The sequence below is a fragment of the Canis aureus genome, chromosome 31 (genome assembly GCF_053574225.1).
Source record: "Canis aureus isolate CA01 chromosome 31, VMU_Caureus_v.1.0, whole genome shotgun sequence".
NCBI classification, from domain to species: domain Eukaryota; kingdom Metazoa; phylum Chordata; class Mammalia; order Carnivora; family Canidae; genus Canis; species Canis aureus.
In genome coordinates this window covers 45764313-45786770 of record NC_135641.1, presented here as the reverse complement: position 1 = coordinate 45786770, position 22458 = coordinate 45764313, and the positions used below count along the sequence as shown (strand labels likewise).

General features: G+C 44.7%; 2 long non-coding RNA genes across 5 annotated transcripts in view; one reads left to right on the top strand and one right to left on the bottom strand.

Moving 5' to 3' along the window:
* LOC144302754 (uncharacterized) overlaps nt 1–22458 on the bottom strand; it is a 192720-nt gene that overhangs the window by 5759 nt on the left and 164503 nt on the right. The window lies entirely within an intron of this gene.
* Nucleotides 4702–10267, top strand: LOC144302753 (uncharacterized). The gene is made up of 3 exons (XR_013369804.1): nt 4702–4768; nt 7789–7908; nt 10116–10267. It is a non-coding gene; the product is annotated as an uncharacterized LOC144302753 (long non-coding RNA).

The window sequence follows — 22458 nt, the reverse complement described above, 5'->3', positions numbered from 1 at the left end:
TCAGTTTTTTCATTCATGGATCATGTTTTTGGTGTTGTATCTAAAAAAGCATCACCATACCCAAGGTAATCTAGGTTTACTCCTATCTTTTCTTTAAGGAGTATTACAGTTTTGCATTTTATATTTAGATCTATGATTCATTTGACTTAATTTTTGTGAAGGGTGTAAGATCTGTCTTTATTTTTATTTATTCACTTTTTTTGCACCTGGACATCCAGATATTCCAGCACTATCTGTTGAAAAAATTATTTTTGCTCCTATATGGCTATTTTAAGTTCCTTTTCTTGAGAATTTTATTTTTTAAAAAAACTTTATTTATTCATGAGAGACACAGAGAGAGGGGCAGAGACACAGGCAGAGGGAGAAGCAGGCTCCCTGCGGGGAACCCGATGTGGAACTTGATCCCAGGATCTCAGGATCACAACCTGAGCCAAAGGCAGATGCTCAACCACTGAGCCACCCAGGTGTCCCTCTTGAGAATTTTAATAACTGGGACATGTATTGATCTACTATCTTTTTTTCTGCTGGTTATGGTTAACATTTTCCAGTTTCTTCACACATCTTGTAATTTTTTATTGAATGCTGGACATTATATGTAAAAGAAGAGTGGATTGTCTCCCTCTCTGATTACGACCATTCAGCCTTCCCTCCCTTCCCCCCATGAAAGACTCTTCACTATAGAAAACAAACTGAGGGTTGCTGGAGGGGAGTTGGGTGGAAAGATGGGGTAACTGGGTGATGGGCATTAAAGAGGGCATATGAGGTGATGAGCACTGGGTGTTGTGTGCAACTGATGAATTACTGAACACTACCTCTGAAACTAAATGTACTATATGTTGGCTCATTGATTCTGAATTTTTAAAAAAGGAACAAAGAAAAGAATAGTGGAGACTAAAGTAAATAATATTTGCAGATGACATGACGTCATATGTAGAAAACCCTAATGACTCTACCCCAAACTATTAGAAATAATAAATTAACTTATATAACTCAATGCCAAAAAAAAAATCCCTCACAAATAATCCAATTAAAAACGGAGGACTAGGGCAACCTGGGTGGCTCAGTGGTTTAACCCCACTTGCAGCCCAGGGCATGATCCTGGAGTCCTGGGATCAAGTCCCACATCGGGCTCCCTGCATGGAGTCTGCTTCTCCCTCTGCCTGTGTCTCTGCCTCTCTCTCTCTTTCATGAATAAATAAATAAAACCTTAAAAAAGAAAAAAACGGAGGACTGGAATAGACATTTTTTCCAAAGAAGACATACATATGGCAAACTGACACTTATCACTAAGCCTCAGGGAAATGCAAATAAAAAACACATAAGCTGGGTAGCCTGGGTGGCTCAGTGGTTTTGTGCCACCTTCGGCCCAGGTTGTGATCCTGTAGACCTAGGATCGAGTCCCACATCGGGATCCCTGCATGGAGCCTGCTTCTCCCTCTGCCTATGTCTCTGCCTCTCTCTCACTCTGTGTCTCTCATGAATAAATAAATAAAATCTTAAAAAAAAAAGAAAAACCACATAAGCTATCACCTTACACCTGTCAGAATGTCTAAAATTAAAATACACACACAGGAGAAATAGCAGGTGGTAGCAAGGATGTGGAGAAAGGAGAACCCTCTTACATGGTTAGTCAGAACACATACTAGTGCTGCCACTGTGGAAGACAGTGTGGAGAGTCCTCAAAAAATACCATGCCCTCCAGTAATTCTACTAAGAAAGAAAATGAAAACACTAATTTAAAAAGATCCACACACTGCTATGTGTATTGCAGCATTACTTACAACAGCCAAGATATGGAAGCAGCCCAAGTGTCCACTGATGGATGAGTGGATAAGGAAGCTAGAGTGGATATACACACACGCAGTGGAATATTACTCACCCAGAAAAAAGGAATGAGATCTTGCCCCTTGTGACAACATGGACAACATTATGCTAAGTGAGATAAGCCAAACAAACAAAGACAAGTATCCTATGATTTCACTTACATTTGGAATCTAAACCGAACAAATGAACAAGGAAACAGAACTTTAAGTATAGAGAACAAACTGATGGTCGCCAGAGGGAAGAGGATGGGGGGTTGTGGGCAAAACAGGTGAAGAACAAGAGGCGCAGGCTTCCCGTTATGAGTAAGTCACAGCGATAAGAGGTGCAACAGGGCAAATACGATCCCCAAAAAGTGTGGGGACAGATGGTAGCTGCATTTGTGGGGGGCCTACAGGCCTTCAAATCAGTACTTCGTAGGCCCAAAACCAATGTAACACTGTGTATTAGCCACACTTCAATTAAAAAGATTTTTAAAGATATAATATCTGCACGACACCCTCACCCCAGAAGGGATATCTCTGTCAGGCTACCAGTACCGTGTGCCTCATTCAATCTGCCCCCCGGCTGATAAGGTCTTTTGCACAATTAGAGTCAGGTCACCATTGGCTTTATAAGTTTCCTGGGCAGAATGGGGACTTTCTTCTCATCTGGGTTTGAAATCTGAGAACCTGTGAGACCCTGGAGAACTCTAGGAGTCTCTAGTGTTAAATTGCTGGGGAATTTAAACCCCAGCCCCGGCTTTCTGGGCCTGAGAGCTCGCCCTCTTCCCTGCGGGCGAGCTTACCCCCAACGTTCAGCCGCCGTCTAGTTGAGGGTTGGTGAGGAACCCCTGCTGAGTTACCCCTCTCAGCCCTCCTGCTCTGCCTCTAGTCTTTATCGCCTAGGCCGTTTACTTGGGGACGCCTCCTGGGAGAGAGCCGATGGATGGATACAGGCTTGCTCCACGCGTGGAGTCCCCAGGAGCCCAAGCCATGGTGCCACCTTAGACTCAGCTGTTAGAGTTTCATTGGAGGTTTGCCTAGCTTTCCCTTTCTCCAGTCCGTGTCAGATTCTCTCCAGCTCCAGCTCTTCCACCACAATGACGGCATCTCTGGGTCTCTCTCTAGCTCCCCTAGGAAGTACCTGAATTTTCTGGAATTTGGTTCAGTTAGGCTTCTTTGAATCCCTCAAGTCCCTAATGGGTTAGAAACACATCTATGATTTTGTAGGCGATCTGACTTTTTTCATTGTTAGGATAGAGAAACACTTTCTTGGGACTTTCCCCATTCCAGCTGGAAGCTGACTCTCCAGGGAGCTTACAGCGGAGAATGCAATTTGGCCATTTGTCACAGTGATGATAAAGGTGGTAGACGTAAAACACAAGAGGTATTTATGTTAATTCAGACTGTAGATTAGTAAAAAAAAAAAAAATACCTTAAACCACTGATTCTTGAGCCTTGAAGCTAATAACTTGAGCTATAGCTTCAATAACTTGAAGCTAGGTTATTTTAATAATTATTTGATACATTTGCATAATTTGCAAATTAATAAATTTAAAAATTGATAAGTTATTTGCATAAGTCCAACATTTTATCCGTGGGGGTAAGTTTCCCACAGACCTAAATAAAATTGGAGTTGGTAAGACCTTACAGGTCATTTAATCCCACAGTCCAGAGAACTCTAGGTATCCATGCAAGTCTATCTAGAGCTGCCATGAGATGTGAGAAGCCCAGTCTGCTCTGGTCCCTTTCCCCAAACATTTAATACTGCTTTTATCAGTTTTCTATGTTGAGTTTTGACTTACACATCATTCGAAATAGAGGTTCTGGATCCTTTTATTTATTTATTTAGTTATTTATTTTTTTGGATCCTTTTAAAACTATGAAAATCACAGCCAATTTCCCCTACGTGCACACTTGCAAAAACACAGGAACACACAGATATGCCCACGTTTCCTTGTGAAGGAGACTGAGGCCCCGAGATACAAAGTGACTCCCTTAAATTCACACACCTAATAATACTGGATGTGGTGCCAGAAACCCTCAAACCCAGTCCCTTTTCTTCTCCCCATGTTCCTCCTCCTCACTAATTACTCTTCCCGCCCTAGACTATTGTGAGTCTCCAGCACACCGGTCGGTTTCAGTGTGGAACCATGGATGAGCAGGTTTGGCGGATTGATGAATGATTCCTAGGGCTTTGGAGACTCTCGTGTGACATCACTTGGACCCAGGTGAAATGGTAATCACCAGTGTATAAATGATTTGGACACTGTAATCTCCCCCTGTGATTTGGTTTGCTTTCTTCCGCTGATTTATTTAGACTGTGTTCTGCTACATCTCCCAACCTTGCTACCCTTGGAGCACCAATAAACGTCAAACAGATTAGACAGGCCCATTACTCAATGGGCAAATTTCTAAAAATGGTACAAAGGTGAAATCCCAGCAGTTTGAGATGATTGGAGTATTTACAGAATGTTAGGAAAACATCTGCTTGGAAGATTCAGAAGTTCAAGAGTTGATGTAATGTTTTATTAGGAGCCTACACCACCACTAGTCACTGGACAGAAAATATTAAGCCATTACAGAGTGAATGAGTTTTGAGTACCTATTATATGGAATGGGCTGTACGGAGTTTGGCTCTCTAATAGCCACTTAGAGTGAATACATTTTGCTTTTATCAAAAGAGAGGAGAATGGAACTCGCTTTTATGGTTTTGTTCAAAGATAAATGTGGGTAGAAAGAGGTATTTTTGTCTTCTGTGCTGACCACTTAGGTTTGGCCATATAGCATCCTTGCTCTGGTGTAATGTCACCAAGTCTCAACAAACAGACAAAAGGCGCTAATAGTTTACCAGAACCAATGCTGGAATTTTGTCTTCATCGTTACCATAGTAACCATTAATACATCACCAATTAAGGAGCCAAACATCATGCAAGACTCACTTGTCTCTACAAGGATCCTAAGACGTAGGTGCGATTGTTCCCGTTATACACATGGGAAACCTGGGGCTTGGCGAGATTAGTAAATTGCTTGAGTCCACATGTCGTAGGTGGTGAAGTTGGGATCCTAACCCAATCAGATGAATCCCAAGGTTCTTGCTTTTTCCACTTTTGTCATTGGTTGTACAGAATACTTTAGTTTAAGGTTGAAGTAGCACCAACCCCCACCCCGACCCCCCGCCAGAGAGGTTGTTCTGGTTATTCTATGAGCACGAGAAGTTTATAATCTCTTTCAAGGAACCATCCAGAGTAAAGTCTGTTACTGGGGACACACGGCGATTACCAATGGATTAGTTCTAGAATCACACTTCTGTAATCTCGTCTTCACCAAGATTTAATTACATCTCCGGCGTTTGCTTTGTGATGCTGCTGCCCTCCAACAGCTAACGGGATAGTTGGTGGAAGTCTGCAAATAAGAACACGCTCCGCCCGACGAGGGGGCGAGGTAGCACAGGAGCCGCGCTCGGCAGGAGCCCACCAGTATTTCCAGTCTGTGATGCTCAGCTCACCGCACAGTGTTATACAGACACGGCTGCCCACACGTGCACGCGTGCACACGCACACGCCAAGAGAGAAAGGGTGAGAGGAGGGACGTACGGCTTCCTTCCTCTTGCTTCGAATTTCTAATGAAACAGTGTTGAATCCGTCACTTAGGAATCACAGTTTGGGGCTATGTCTTCAGAACTAGGTAAACATCACCTGACGTCCAATACACGCTCTGCTGACTGGTAGGTTTTGCGTCCCAAGTAACCTGCAAAGGGAAGGGTACTCGCTAGACCGACTGCCCGACTTGGGCAGCTCCTGGCGGGAACGCGGCGTAACAGAAGGCTTTTGTGACCCTGGGAGACAGTCGAACCGGAAACAACCTTCCTATCCTGCCAGCTTTCATTACCAGACCCCACTGAACAAGTGAAGCCTATTTAACATCTGTCCGGGAAGGAAAAAATCCATATCTGTTTTTTAGCCAGGATTTTTCATCCTGTTCTTTTTTATCCTGGGGATATTTCCTTCCGCCTCACTTCTCAGCGCAGCCTCACTGTGCTACACCAAGTCACACGGCGTCCTGATGTCACCACATTTCCCCGCGCGTACGCTGCTGCCCGGCCCTCGCTCCTGCAAACATACCCTGCAGTACCTGGAAGCCAGCGTCAGGGCTCGACACCTGGCAGGCTGAGGCCTGCAGCGCGTTTGGACAGAAATGGCTCCATCCTGACAGCTGCCCAGGTTCAGTGCTAGAACCGTTCGGGCTCAAGAAAGAATGAGGCAACCTCGAGTCAGAAAGCAAGAGTGTCTTGAATAAGCACCCGGGCTTTCACAGGTACACACACACCCGAGGTCTTGTCATGCTGTCAACTGCTTTTGCAGCAGGCGGCCCGAGGTTCCTTGGCATGCCAAGTGCAGCATGCGCCTCAAGGGAGCTCTTCACGGGAGATCCTAAAAATACAGAGCACTAGACGAGACCAAAATAACTGTATTCCCCTAGCTTTTTAGTAGCAACCTCAAGAAACAGAGAGGTCTCTCTCTCCACAAGTGCTTTCCCAAATTTCCAGCTTAAATGTCATGTCTTGAGGTCCCAAGCTTCCTCCATCCATGAGACATGGCTTAGGTATAAGTTCATCTCTGATCAGAGGAGCCGAAATCATGTTTTTAAAAAAATCACTAGGGGGGATCCCTGGGTGGCGCAGCGGTTTAGCGCCTGCCTTTGGCCCAGGGCCTGATCCTAGAGACCTGGGATCGAGTCCCGCGTCGGGCTCCTGGCATGGAGCCTGCCTCTCCCTCTGCCTGTGTCTCTGCCTCTCTCTCTCTCTCTCTGTATCTGTCATGAATAAATAAATGAAATCATTTAAAAAAATCACTAGGCAGTCTACAGAGACCTGGATTCTATAAATTCGCAGCCGCACTACTTGGGCAAGTCACTTCTCTCATCTGAAACATGAAAAGGCGGGGAAAGTATTAAAATGTGTTGAGTTACTGGGCACCTTAGCATCATAGCCTAACTAAATGATTTCCAATATTTAGTCTAGTTTTAATTTTCTACTCTTTTTACTAAGTGCTTAAATTGAGCAAAGGTTTGGGAGAGATTCTACAGGCCAGGCATGGTGCTATGCACTCCAAGAACCATTAATACCACTTTCAAGTTGAAATACAACTTTTTTGTCAATAAAATTTGCAAGAATTGTTCCTTATGGTATTAATGAGCTGGTGTCTTACTCACCCTGTCACATAATCCTGTCCGGAATTTGTCATTTTACTCTTGGAGGAATTTTTCCATTCCTCTCAGGGAGATGTACTGTGACTTCACTCATCTGAGCTTCTGCATATTTTTTTTTTACCTTATTTAAATTCAATTATTTGACATAGTGTATCATGAGTTTCAGATGCAGAGGTCAGTGATGCATCAGTTGCATATCACACCCAGCCTTCATCCCATCATGTGCCCTCCTTAGTGCCCATCACCCAGGTACTCCGTCCCCCACCCACTCCCCTCCAGCGACCCTCACTTTGATTCCTATAGCTAAGAGCCTCTTAAGGTTTGTCTCCCTATCTTTACCTCTAAAATGGAATCTGTAAGTTAGACGTTTAATTGAAAATAAACGATGAATGGAGTCAAGGGAACAGAGTTCAAGTTCTGACTGTGGCACCAACCAGTTGGGCAATAATATTAGTCAATTTACTTTGTCTGCCTATGCACCACTTTCTTCATATGGAGAATTGGGGAGAGATGGTTTAACCTATTCCTAAAATTCTTGTACAGCTTTAAAAGAGAAACTGTCTAAACCTGCCCTCTACCATATAGCAGCCACTAGACACACTGAGCACTTGAGATGTGACTATTCCAAATCAAAATGTGCCCCCAAAATATGTCATTAATAATTTATAATATTGATTGCATAATGAAGTGATAAATATCTTGGATATACTGAGCTAAATACAATATATTGTTAAAATTAATCCCACCTTTTTACTTTTTATTTGCATGTGGTTAGCGGACAACTTAGATTACACATGTGGTCCACGTTTGCGGTTCCATTATCTTTCTGTTGGGCAGCTCTGCCCCAAGCCCTCTCCATCACCGAATTACTCAACAGCCAACAGCTTGTGTAGAGGTAAGTGGGCCACATTGTCCTGGTTAAGAAAGAAAGAAAAAAAGAGACAAAGAGAGAAAAAATAAAGAAAAGAAAAGAAAAGAAGAAGAAGATGATGAAGATGAAGATGAAGATGAAGACGACAACAAGGACAGGAAAATGAGGAGGGCATCCCAGGGCTCCCCAGGTGCCCTGACCAGGGAAGCCCCGAGGAGCGCTTTGTCCTCACGGCCCAGGGCCGGCACCATGCAGGTTTGGGAGGCGGCAAGCCTGAGAAACAGGCAGGTGGCAAGACCCCCCCGCCCCGTCCCCGCTTTTATATTAGAAAAGACAGCCGGACCCTGATGGGAAGCGGGGCCAGGAGGAAAAAGGGGCCGGAGCAGCCGGGTCGGAAAGGAGTTCCAGGGCGGCTTGACTCAGGGAAGGAGAGAGAAGGATCTGGACTGCGCCGGGTAAAGCAGACGCGGCCTCCCCTCCGCTCTCACCCTTTCGCTTCCCTCTTCATCCCTCCCTTTACCCCCGCTCTCCCTCTGCCAGGGGCTGTCCCCGAGGTGTCTCGTTCCGTGGGAACGGGTCTCTGAGGCTGGTGGCATCGCCGTGGTTCTCCATCGCGCCCCGAGGGTCACGGAGGCGGGGCCCCTAGTGCTGCCCGCCGGCCCCCCCCCAGCCACAGCCGTGCACCTGCTCCCCGGCCGCCTCCCCGGCGCGAGCTCTCCAGGCCCTCCGTGAGGACAGCTGAGAAGCCCCCGTGCTTCACATTTGAAAACTGCTTCCTAAAATATGACAGGACTAATTTTTGAAAACTCTTTTTCTTCCTGCTAACTAAACAGTGTCCAAATATTAATCAGATTTGAATACTTAGGCTAATAAAATAAGTAGGTCTCTGCTCATTTGAAAAGCTCAGTCAAACCTGTGAAGAAACACAATTAGCTGATACCCTGTCTGCCTTGCAGTGAGAGATTTGGGCAAAAGGCACATTAAAACATTGTAGCCAAAAGAATTAATTTGGTTGATTACGAAAAATCTACTAATATAAATGCGTGAACCCAAACCTTTAAAATCACGGTCATGTAACTTCTCTAATTTGGTTTCAACAGAAGTAGCAAAATATTTTTCCCTTTCACGTTCAGGAACTACAGAAGACAAATGAAATACACACATTGTAGTTATTTGAAATACGGTTCCACAGTGTTCCATCTGTAATACCCCAAATGCCAGCGTTAATCCATCTCTAAATCCATGAGGCTTTCAGTTCAGACCCCAAGGAAGGCATAAGTAATACATACAGAAACTGTGCCAGTTCAACACCCACAACAGAAGCCAGAGCCTCCTAAGACTGGATTGGGAATTAGACTTCAAACAAATCTCTAAGTTGAGGATTTAAACACAAACAGGAGCTAGGGTGGGTTTTTTTCTTTGTGTGGGGGAGGGGGAGGTTGTGGTTTGTTGTAAGTCATAGAGAACACAACTCTCCAAATCATTTTTTTATTATTTCATCTCAACCTATATTTTCTGTCTGTGTTGCAAAATCCTACAAAGAAAGAGGAGCTAAGTATAATCTGACTCTAGGAGACCCAAGAATATCTAAATACACCATCAACAGATGCAGGAGGTGAAAGTTGTTCTCTTTGTCTAATAACTTTATTTACAAAATAATTCTGAGTTGTTTTATGTAGCATTTCCTCTGGTGCATTTAAGTATAAATATATATACTGTAGATTAAGGTAGGATAGAGGATGGTAATTAGAAGCCATACCTAACAAAATCAATGAAATTAAGACAAATTATCTATAAAATATAAATAACAGGAAATGTAATTCGATTTAGAAAATTTCAGTGCTCAAGAAACTTTCACAAGTACCCATATAACATAAAAGAAGGCATTTGTCTGTGTAAATAAGTTAGAGGGAGCCTGGGAGATACAGTCTGATAGACAGGAGATGTATACGGATGTATTTTTTTCCTTTTCAAATCAGGAAATATCTATAAGTATTTTAAACAAAGTCAAAGTTCAACTCAGCACAAAATTTCAGGTGCACCTCACCTTTTGTCACAGATAGACTCTTAAAATTTTGTCTAAGAATTATATTTATATGAACAAAGTGTGGTGATGGCCCAAAGTACGGTCATCGGTTAAAGTACGGTCATCTGGTAAACCCAAAGCATGATCCTCTGGTGAGTCCTTTATTAAAAACAATTAACTACTTCCTCACTTGTCACTGTTATAGATTTTTCATTCCACCAATAATCCAGCCGCACCCTCTATGTTGCAGGCACCAAATCTACGGCGCCAAACAAGGCAACATAGTCCTACAGTCAAGGAACTTAGAGTATCCATGCACAGACGAACAAGCGAATAAAACAATTTCTTAAGTACAAAGTGTGCTGAGGGCTATCAAGGAAATAAACAAACTGAATAATCAGGGAAGACTTCAACGAAGTGACATCTAAGCTAACCTCTAAAAGCTAAGAAGGTGCTCACCCACTAGTCAGAAAGAGAGCAAATGTGTGTGTGCTTGGTGAGGTGCATCGTGGTGGAGGGAGCCACATCCAAAGGCCTGGGAGTGAAGAAGGCCGGAGGGCAGTGAGGAAGGAGGGGGTGGGCGGAGAAGGGGTCACATAGGCTGGGGCTGTGGACGGGAGGTGGGAGTTTAATCCAAGCGGTATTTCTGAACCCTGCAGAGACTCAACTGATGAGGGGTAGTGGAAGCCAAGCCACATGTCAGGAGTCTATTGCATAACTGGAAAGACGATCGGAACTGGACTGAGGGTTTATAGTGCAAATAGAGATAGGTGGGAGGACAGGAGCAACAGGGCTTGCTCAGGGCTTGGATGCAAGGCTTGATGAAGAAGTTCACATCAAAGACACCTCTCAGATATGTCTACAATCCAGATCTTTACATAAACTCTTCTGATGTGATACGAGGGCTGCATTCTAACTGCGTGCACCAGTCCATCGCATGTGAAAATGCACTCTGGTTTAGTAAGAATCCGTGTGAGCTTCCCAAACACAGATCCTCAAGACCATTCATAACTAAATCTCCATGGGAAAAAAAAAAAAAACATATTGGGCCAAACACGGAAATCTGCAATTTTATCTTCTCTTCATAATATATTTAAAGTAGGACTTTATTATTTTTTAAATTCCTCTTCAAAATCTTTAATAGCTCCCACCTGTGTTGTTGTTTTCTAAAGCTAAATTGGTTAGCTGGTCATCTGGTAAACCCAAAGCATGGGTTTCATTCGTGGAATGAAAAATTTATAACCCTGGTTATAAACTGGTTAACCTAGAAATGATTCAAGGAAATCATTTAACTAGGCCACTGCTTGGAGTAACCTGCCTCAGTGTAAGCTGTGAATCCAAATGGCTAGATGATATCGGGGTAACAGTCTCATCTAGGACAACAATCAGGGACTTGGCATGACCACTTTCATGAAATAAAGGGGAAAAAAAAGAGCAAGAAGGACAGCATCCAATATGCACATACCGAACCGTAAAACTTGTGGCTAAATTACTGCACCAATTTGAAAACCTTAAGATCTAGGAAGAAAAAAAATGACATTAAAAAATTGCTCGGAATCCTTTGAATTATCAAGTTGATTGGCTCCCATTAATGCAGAATGCTTAGAATTTGGGTTTCCAAAACTTACAAGCCACATGACAAAGCTCATGTAAACCCATCAAACTCCTGAGTTTGTGGTTCAGACGTGCTCCTGTGCTATAGTTTTCACCAGCTCATGTCAAGCATATTATGGGAGGATAAACTATAGGTTTTCTCCCAACATTTTCCAAGTGACTCACCTAAGCACTGGGGCGTGGAGAATGGCCAGCAGTGGATGACGGTGGTGTACCTTGCAGACAACCCACAAAGAAACAGAAAGATGTCAAGGACCCACCACAACGACCCTAGACACCAGCACAAGCAGAGGCAAACTGCTGAGAAAGGAGTCCCTATGAGAGCTTTGCTCGCAGCTCCCACCGGAGGCCTGGCCCACAGTTGATACTGTGCTGACCCATCTGTAAATTGTATGGTTTTCTCCAAATCTGCTCCAATTGCTCACTTATCTGCTGAATTTCTAATGAACGTTTATCGTGTCTACTCAATTTTTACTGAATTTTTATACACACCAAGTGACTGTTCTTTGACTTGCACAACCATTATGAATTTTATCTGTACAGAACTAGGTCAGCTTCAAGAAATCCTGAATATCCTATATAGGAAAAGAGATGCCTAGGCGAAACAGATTCATGCCTGGCTCCCATTTGAAATCATTTCTTCTCATTCCTTTTAATTTCTAAACAGCTAGAATTTTAACTTTAAGTGCTTTGGAAAGTGCTTATAATAACTAATCGGCAAGGGTGCCTGTCAAGGATCTGGATCTTGTTCAATGTGGAAGAGTCTCAGTCTCCTTTTACCTCATGTTTATTAGCATTCTCCAGAAAAACAGAACCAATAGGATGCACGTATTGTTACATAAGGAGATTTATTACAAGGAATTGGCTCACGTGATCGTGGAGGATGGCAGGTCCAGATGTGCAGCGTGGGCCGTAGGCTGACGACCCAGGACAGCCAATGCTGCAGATAAAGCGTGAAGACAGTCTTGCTCAGGGAGGCCAGTCCTCTTGTTCTGTTCAGGCCTTCCCCTGATTGCATGAGGCCCATCTCATGATGGAGAATAATCTGTTCTACTGGATTAAAATGTCAGCCTCACCGGAAACACCCTGGCAGAAACACCCAGAATAGTGTTTGACCAAATACCTGGCCACCTCATGGCCCAATCCAACTGACATATAACATTAGCCACCAGATCTTGTCACGTCCAATCTCTCCTTTCTCCAAGCACTAAGTCCTATGGTGAAAAGAGCTCGGCCGCAAATTTCAAGTGCTCTCAGGCCCTCATGAACAATGTAGTTTAGCAGCGGAAACACAAGTGGGTGTTGGTATCAGCTGTGACCGGTTCAAATCCTCTATCCAGCAAGGCGGGTTGAGGACCTCGGGGAAGTCATGTGACGTCCTGGAACCCCAGTTCAGCTCCTTGTGCAGTGGAGATGACAGCTCGTCTCCCCTGGGTTTATGGTGAGAATCAACTATCATCCCCCAACGTGCCTGGCACGTGCCAGGCTGCCCACGAGGCTCGTCGGAGCGGGCGGCGCGGCTGCGTGGCCTGCGCCTGACATCAGCTGTGTCTGGCTCCAGGCGGGCAGATCTGCCCGGGACTGAGCTTCGGGAACCCCAGAGCCCCGTGGGAAAGAACCCACAGGGAACGCGGCAGTCAGGCGAGCTGGCCCGAGAAGAGAAAGCCTTAGTTATGGGGCAAGGCTGGCTTTGCGGTCCAGGGCCACGGCCCGCTGCCTACCGGCGCCTTTCCGGATCCACACCGGAGGCCGGGGGAGGGAGGGAGGAGACTCTGAACAAAAACAGAGTTAGTTTTGCTAGAAACCTGTGGCTTACCCTCTTGCACTTCCTCCCCTCTTCTTTCCCCACGCGCAGGGGCGCCGAGACTTCCTTTACACTGGTGGCTTTGGCCTGCGGAGCCCAGCTCGGTCTCCACACCTGCACTCTCTGCCGGGTGCCTTGGGGGAGGCAGGCACCTGGCTTCCTGCGGGTCCTCCCCAAAGCTGCATTCTTCGGAGGGATTAGCATTTACAGGGACCCCAGAGGGACTCAGCCCTTCTAACCCAAATAGGCAAGCCCACTTCCCAACTAGCAACTTCACAAGTAAGCCACATGTTAGTTAACAGGTACATTCCCTGGTGGGCCACCACGCCAGCCTCCCCCCTGGCCCCCCGACACACGACCCCTCCAAACACGGAAACTGGACTCAGAATCAGGGCAGCATCAGGAATTCACCCTGGGAACTGGCCCAGACGTAAACTGGAAATACACTACAGTGTTGGTTCGGTTTTATGGGCTGAAAATGGTCAAACCTGGTGCACCCAGGATTAGATCTCATCTTTTCAACACTAAGGCTACCTCTGTTTTCCTGGTCTACCTTCCCCACCCTGTGCTGGCCAGCGTCTGTCAGTAGAGAGAAACATTCCTGCTCACTCTCCCCACCAAATCTACTTCTTCTAGATTAGTGCTGACCAAGAGCATGTCCTGCGACATCGGAGCTATCCAATGTGACAGCTATGTGTGGCTCCTGAGCACGTGAAATGTGCTAGTGGGACTTGATGAACAGAACTTTTAATATTGATTCAAGTTGAAGTTGCCCCTGATAGCTAGTGCCTACCGTAGTTGCATCGTGCAAATGTAGATAATCACTCCTCAGCCATATGAGACGCCTGTCGGGCATTTAATAGACACATAACCCTGTTTTCAGGACTGTGGATACCAGCTACACAGCTCTACTCTCCTTGAAAGTCTCTAATTTTAAGGAATTTGAATTCCTCAGTGAAGGAATTCATAGACAATAATTTCTGGTGGGGGAAGCTCTGTTCAACCCTCAAACCATCCTGAGGGTTAATCTTAGGCGAGTTGTTTCAAGGTTCATCACTCACAAGCCCTAACAATAGAAATCCAAAGAATGAGCACCAGTTTGGTTGTCTCTCCAATTCCTGAAGACCTTCTGAGCTCCCTTGGTTCCCAGGATATTCCCAGTAGAACTTCTACCATCTACCCTGTGTACCTGCCGGTCATGTCCTCCCCTCAGTAGACTTAGGGGCGACCCTTCTCATCCCTGAAGGCCAGAAGTATATTCATAGAGCAAAAGCATTTCCCTATACTCAAAAATGTCTTAAAACCTTTTCGCTAAAAAATAATAATAATAATAATAAAAATAAATAAATAAATAAATAAATAAATAAATAAATAAATAAATAAATAAAACAAACCTTTTCGCTGACTTCTTATTCTGAACAGGGCCCATTCTATGTGCCATTTATATGCAGGTTCTCAGAATCCGCCCTGGGTGGAACAAAATTAAAAGGTCCCCAAATCCATCCTCAATTTTCAGAGTATGTAAGACCAGGACAGATTCACAGATGCCACTATATTCTCATTCAGTAGGTCTCAGGTGGGTCACAGAGATCTGCATTTTTACAAGCAACCCAGGGAATATTGACCCAGCTAATTCCTGGACCTCACTTTTAGGAAATCTAAACTAAAGACAATAGCTCAAGTTTCTTCTTTCCATCTGTTGACGTGGTACAAGAAATTTAGCCACGTTAAGTGCCAACTAAATAAATGCAGCCTAGAGCACCCCCCAATAAACTAGGCTACATTCAACTGTCTTTAGCTTTCTCCTGAAACTTCCAGATCACTTACAACCTGTAGAAATATGCTTGCATCCTTCCCAAGAATCTAAATCACCAGGCCTACCTCAGGGACCCTTCCTGTTAGAACAATGCCACAATCCACAGGTCGCCCCCCTGCCCTGGTGTCATTCTCGGGGCTCATCATGCACAGGTGCAAGTCACTGCTTCTCAGACCATGTCTACGCCCATTCAGATGGGGGCTTTTCCAATAGCCCATGACATGTCATACCTTGCCACTTTCTCACATCCAAGGGGCCCATGCTTAATTCTTCTATCTTGACTCTGCTTCTACTCCTGCTGCTAACCTTGAGTTGTTAAAGGTCTGACACACAATAACAAGGCCTTTGACGGCAGCAAGGCTGTGACAGGTAAGAAAACCTCATACGTTAAAAGTAAGATTAGAAAGTTTACGGGCTACTGAAACCTCCATTCCTGCCCAAGGCTCCCTATTTCCTTGCTTCTAGAACAAATTATTTTTTCCCCCTGGGGACAAATCCATTTGACACATATCTGTCACCTACAAATCAATGGGCAAACCAAGCACACTAATAGCGCTTTAGAACCTTCAGAACTTAGGCTACCTTGGGCAGGAGTCATGATGGGTAGTTAGGAATATGGGAGGAGGTAGAGGGAAAATAGGCAGAGCGCTCTAATTCCTCAGAGCAGGGACTAGGGGAACTGACCCAGGTGCAGCAGCAAACCTGGTGAGGGGCAGGGGTAGATAAGAAGGTCCACACGGACAAGATCCAGATCCAGTATTTGAGCATCAGGTTGAGAGGCACAATGGTGCAGGACTCAGGTGGCTGCAGTCATCCTAGGGGGGTGTGTACATTAGAGACACAAAGTAGGGCAGGTAGACAGCAACGGCCAGCCAGATGGAAGTATCCTAAAGGTGATGACCCGCGCCCTGCAGTCCCTCAGAGCTCACAGCAGGTGATGAGCAGAACACAGCCGGGCAGCAGACACCAGGGTCTCTTAGCTCAGTCACGGCCAGGTCGCTGGACCTCGGTCGTGGAAATCACTCCATTCTTTTTTGTTGTTGTTGTTAATTTATGTATTCATGAGAGACACAGAGAGAGGCAGAGACACAGGCAGAGGGAGAAGCAGGCTCCCTGCAGGGAGCCCAACGTGGGACTCGATCCCAGGACCCCGGGGTCACTCCCTGAGCCAAAGGCAGACGCTCAATCACTGAGCCACCAAGGTGCCTGGAAATCACTCCACTCTTAACCCACAGCCTGGACTGCAGTTAGTGGCAGGGGACGTGGCATCACAGAGGGTCTTTGCTCCACCAGAATTGGCATGGGAATGGCGCGGCCCAAGTAAGACCAGCAGTGGCCTCGGCCGTTTGGGCTGTTGCTCATCAAGACAACTGAGCTGGGCTTCTAGATACGGGGACTCTGCTCCAGCCTGAGACACACCATCCACAGCAGCTGTGGGCTCCACGCCCAGGTTTGCTACCCATCCTACACGTGACCACCCCCCAAGGAATCGGGAGGGCCCAGGCTGACGTGCAGGACCGTCGCAGGCTCCACATTCAGTTCACGTCCCCCAAGGGTCCCATCCCCCTCTTCCTTTCCTGTCACTCACCTGTATTAGTTGTGAGAGTACCGTCAAGAGAGGAACATTCAAGCCCTGCCCAGCTAGCTAACATTTTGGCGGTCAAAGTGAAAGTGTTTATTAAAACTGTATCAATACCCACTAAATAATAAATAACATAAAATCAAAGGTACAAGATCACCAAGGGGGAAAAAAAATACTTCTTATAGCTTGCAAATTCTTCATGCTTTTGACCAAAAAGAAAAAAAAAAACTAATACAACAATAAAATGGAGCAAAGGATACAGGCAGTGTGTGGGCCAAAATCTGTTCAACCCAAAAGATTTTTCTGCTCAGTATAAACAAGCCTTAATTTGCATGTGTTTATTACTCCTAATTTTCTTTTCTTTTTTTTTTTTATTATTCCTAATTTTCAAGTGTATTGGAGGTCAATTAAGAAATTGATAGGGGATCCCTGGGTGGCACAGCGGTTTGGCGCCTGCCTTTGGCCCAGGGTGCGATCCTGGAGACCCGGGATCGAATCCCACATCGGGCTCCCGGTGCATGGAGCCTGCTTCTCCCTCTGCCTGTGTCTCTGCCTCTCTCTCTCTGTGACTATCATAAATAAATAAAAATTTAAAAAAAAAGAAATTGATAAACCTCTGTCTTGATAAGAGCAAAACATTAGCGTACGATTAATATGTTCAGCGGAAAATAGAAGTCAGTAATCATTGCTGAAGGTTAATGTCCATGTTAACATGGCCTGATGGAAGGCTAATGAAAGAGCTGTCCTTCTTTTCACAGCTCTGATAATGGAAGAAATGGAATCTTCATCTACATTACAACAGACATACATTAAAATGTTCCATACTTGGAAAGTAACTCCTGTCAAACTCAGAAAAAGGCTTCCTACTGCTTATTCATCCAAGCTTCACAACTTATACCGGACTTAATAAACTAATACTGTGTTTATTAAGTGTCCTAAAAAGTCAAGTTCTAGAAAGGATATACATACTATCTACAAGAGAAGACCAGCCGACACCTACAAAACTTAAACTGATTGAAGAGTATTCGAAGAGGTTTGGAGAAAAACCACATCCCTAAATGAAACCTTCATTTTGATCACATTACAGGTCCCGAATTCTGGGGTGAGTAAATCATGCCCCTTTCCATCAGGAGAGATGCTGCAGCTTTGGCTTTGAGTAGAGCTAAAGGAGCTCATCTTTCCATCATCCATTCATCTGGCCAATTGTTGTTGAGCGTCTACCAAATATTTGGCACCATGTTAGCCAGGAGATTCAGATGGATTCAATCAACTGAGCTACAAGTTGGAAGAGATGTTCCCATTCCTGCTACGTGTCATTCTCCCATTACCAGCTGACCCACTGAGAGCCAAAAAGTAGAAACCAGGCGACGGCTGTGGTAGAGGAGGGGTGAGAACAATGTGTGCGTGCTGAGGCTAAACCCACAGGCAGAGGGTTCAGGAGCTTCCGAGGCCGGACGCCGAGGACGTGCCCTCTGGGATTGATTGAAGGTTTTAAACTGAGCAGTAGCAGAATCATCTCTCTCTCTCTCTCTCTCTCTTTCTCTCTTTTTTTAGTATATCTGGAGATGGGATCATAGGATCAGGGTCTGGATCAAACCTGGCAGCAAGTGGGTCAATCATGAGCTTCTGTAACCAGAATGGTGGGGATACCTGCACCCGAGAAGAACTGAGGATATAGTGAAGAGTTCGTCTCCACTGGACTAAGTGACCCGGTGAATATAAGGTGAAGAGATGGAGAAGGCCAGGATAGTGTTCACATCATCTCCCTGGACTCTGATTGTCTCATCTATAAAATGAATTTATTAACATAACATGGTTACAATGCAGGATTGCTGTAGGAATGAAAAAACTAATGGAAGCTGCCTCCCTTTGTAAACTGAAAACTCCGCACGTCTGTTGAAAAGGACAACAACAGCAGAAAGGGGCTGGAGGAAGAAATCCTTGCTTTTGGACTCCAGTGTTTCCGTGCACAGAAGATGGAATCGTGAGGTGCCTTCCGGCCCTAATGTTCTCCGAGTCTGACAGTTTTCTCCACGGTTCCTTTAGGTCCTTGAGATAAGAGGAAGAAGCAGCCGGTGACCAGCACCCCCCGTTTCAGAGATGAGCCTTCGAGTCTGCGCTGTGCCCCCACCTGTGCGGGCACGTGTTCACCCCCAAGCCGTCCTCACCGCAGGCTTTCGGTCCGAGCCAGGTCGCACGTGACACCTCGCATGACGGTGTGATTAGGACACGGTTTCCAGGGTGGGCCACCCACACTCTGAGCTGCCCTCCAACCACGTAGATGGGATGGATGCTCCTGATTGCCTGCGTAGACTTTCCTCCCCTGCCTTAGAGTGAGGCCAAGCCAGCCTTCCGACGGTCCCTCAAATAAATGCTCTTTGCTTTTCAGGATTCTACTCTCTCCTTCTCTAGACTTATCTGCCTCACTCCCAGTGACGGCACTGGGATCTACTCCTAAATTAATAAACTTCAACAAAATGAGTGGAAAGCCAGATTCATCGATTGTGGGCTTAAACAGCTATAGTCATTAGAGCTATAATTGGTCAACTTTGACCAACTAATCCCTCATCGATTTATCCAGAGAGAGTAAACAGGAAGAAAAAAAAAAACAACCAAGTTCACCACTCTCAGCATATAAATCATTCTACAGTAATTCAGATACCCAGAATATTCTCGTTGCTCCCTTGCCCCTCTTTTCAACTGTAGGCTGGTCTTGAACCTTGTGGGATCCCTCATCTCTCTAAATTTACCTTCTCATCAAGTTTTTATATAAGAAAATATAATAGATAAAATAATACAGTTATTTAGATTTTTCTACAGGGACAACGACTTGACGTTACTATGATGAGGGAGGAATACAAGTCTCTGGACCTTTCTTTCTGGCTGAAAACCATAATTGTCTGCATTCAGATCACTCTTTAAAGCATTAGTTTCGCCCCCGGATTTCAGTTTGAGTTTAAAAGCCACCAACCATTCTTTCCCTTGCAACTCTATTTTGGTTGCTAGCTGCAGTGAAAAAGGTACAATCCATAGGGGCTAAGAAAAAACTTCTTAACTTAGTTCTACTCGGAAAAACAGGAGAACAGAAAATCTGAAAGAAAACACGTTGGCAATCCAGCCAACCAGGGTAATTCAGAGAGAGATGTTTAAAGACATATACAAGAAACAGAATTGAGGGAAGTGACTATTCTAATCTTGCCCTAGTTTTTTGTTTTGTTTTGTTTGTTTTAAGGATAACATCCGTTCCAATTTTTTTCCAAGTATAGCGTCCCTTATTGTTTCTAGCTCATTAACTTTCCTCCATCTCTCCCAGAACAACACATTTCACCACTGTTTTGCATATGGGAGGCATAAACAAAAGCATGACATTTTAAGGCATGATCCCATGGGGCCTTCGAGAAGTTTATGTTTCACTGGAAACTCTGAGAATCTTTTGCCCAGTTAGGGAGAACATCTGCTTCCTCTTAGCAACTTTAAATACGCTTTGATCCTGACGTCTCTCAATATCACCCACACAATGTATTTGAGGTTTTCCTGAGTAAAATGGGAGAACAGGGTGACATTTGAGTTGGGGGCAAAGTGCCACTTTCCAGGAGACGTTCAACTAAACCTTTTGCTCAGGAATAAAAAACACAGTTTTAATGCTGGTTCTTCCTTAGAAACCTCCTTCTGCAAGAACACTTAGCATCTATGCAGCGTTTTTCAAAACATTAAACAAATTACTCCTCAACCAACCCTTTGTCAGGAAGTCAATTAGGTGGAATATAATTTGTAGATGGAAAACCAAGAAATGAGCAGGCTTAATTAGAATTCAGACGTGTACGCCATGCTTCCCATTATCCCTCTCCCCGACCACCAAGAGTTTCCATATGTCAGCACGATTCTAGTGAAGATCATCCAGTAACATTACTTTGTGATAATTGTCTATTTTGAATTTAAAATGTTCCACCAACTGCATTATTTGGGGTTCCTTTATTTATTCGCTCCAAGAGCACCTACTGAGTGCAGAGTAACCCTTTAGACGCTGTAGTTCATTTTTATTAAATGAAATAATCCAGCTCATGGACCAGAAAACTACAGCCCCTGGTCTCTATATTTGTAAATAAAGTTTTATTGGAACAGAGCCACACCCATTTATTCACATATTATCTAGGGCTGTTTTTGTACTATACCTGCAGAGGCGAAATGAAAACTTGATCCAGAAGTTGTGAGAGAGCTCATATGACCCACCAGCTCGGAATATTTACCACGTGGTCCTTTACAGAGTAAGTTTTCCAACCTTGTTCTAGTTCAACAATTTCTAAACACTTCGTCTAGGTGCAAGCGGATCTGCTGAGAAGCTGGTTAAAGTCCAGGTTCTGATTCAGTAGGCTGCTGGTAGTGGTTTGTAAGAATCTGAATTTTAAAGACCCTGTTCGAGGGATTACATGGTATCATTCCATTTGAGAAATGTTGTTCCGGGTGATAGATTTTAAGGGCATCCAAGGGACAGAATTTTTTAAATGGGAAGAAGGTTGCCCATGGGATGAGATCAGGGAAAAGCTTCCTGGAGATGGTAATTTTCTGCAGATTTTGATGGATCTGGACTATTGAGAGAAAGCCCAAAACTTATTACAGGCAGTAAAGACAATGATAGGAGTCAAGATATGGATATGGGAAGGAACAGGGTGAGTGAAGCATACGGCCAGGGAGCAGGCCTAATGGAACAAGAGTCATGGGGAGTCCTGAAAGAGGCTATTTGTATGGAGCTGGGATCAGAGCAACAGATGCCCTTGAAGGTTTATCGAAAAACACTTTCAATCCAACGAAGAGTTCAAGATCCACAACCGGCAGGAGAGCGGATCCAGCCAAGCCGCGTGTCCCAATCTCTTCAATGAACTACGGAGGACATTTTTAACGTGGTGGCTTAGGGTGCAGAACAAAATCACTTCACGGTTTGCACCTACAACTGGAACCTCATGAACAGTGTCTAACACGCATCAGCAACACTTGGCGAGCTTGTTAAAACTCAGAAAGCTCCGTCTCACCTCCAGAGTTTATGACTCAGTAGGTCTGTGGCGCAGCCTGTGAACCTGTAACTTCTAACAAGTCCCCAGGTGATGCTGACGGTGCTGGTGCGGGGACCACCTCTGGAGCACAGCGCTCTAAGCAAAGGAAACAAATGTCTGGAAAAGAGGAGTCGTAACGGGTGCCCACGAATAGGCTTGGTCGCGGTGAAGGCCACGCCCTTCCACGGCGGATGAACCACGGCCAACACACAGTGTCCTCCAGGCTTGAACCTTTAGAGGTTACTGCCAGTTTGGATGAAAACCAGATTGAAATCACAGAACCATAAATAGTCATAGAGTTAATAATGAAATAGGCCTTAGAGGTCATTTTATTTTGGAGACTAGACGGAGAAACTGAAAATCAGAGAGATTACATGGCTTGCCTACATCCAGTTCCTAATAGCAACCCAAGAGCTTTATTCTTCAAAAAGAACTTGCATAATAAAAATGAGTGATATTTAATATCAAGAAATTAAACTAGGACTTAGTCTATGTACCCTGAGTTTATTAAACAGCTTATACGCGGCAACAGCAGATAAACTTTCTTCCTAGTGATCATACCAAAAACGAAATCCTCATCGAAGGGAGGCCCACATCTGTGATAACAAACCCTCCCCAATCTCCCCCCCACCCCGAAAAAATAAAAAGCCAATCAAGATTAGAAATCGATTTTGGCTCTTGAGT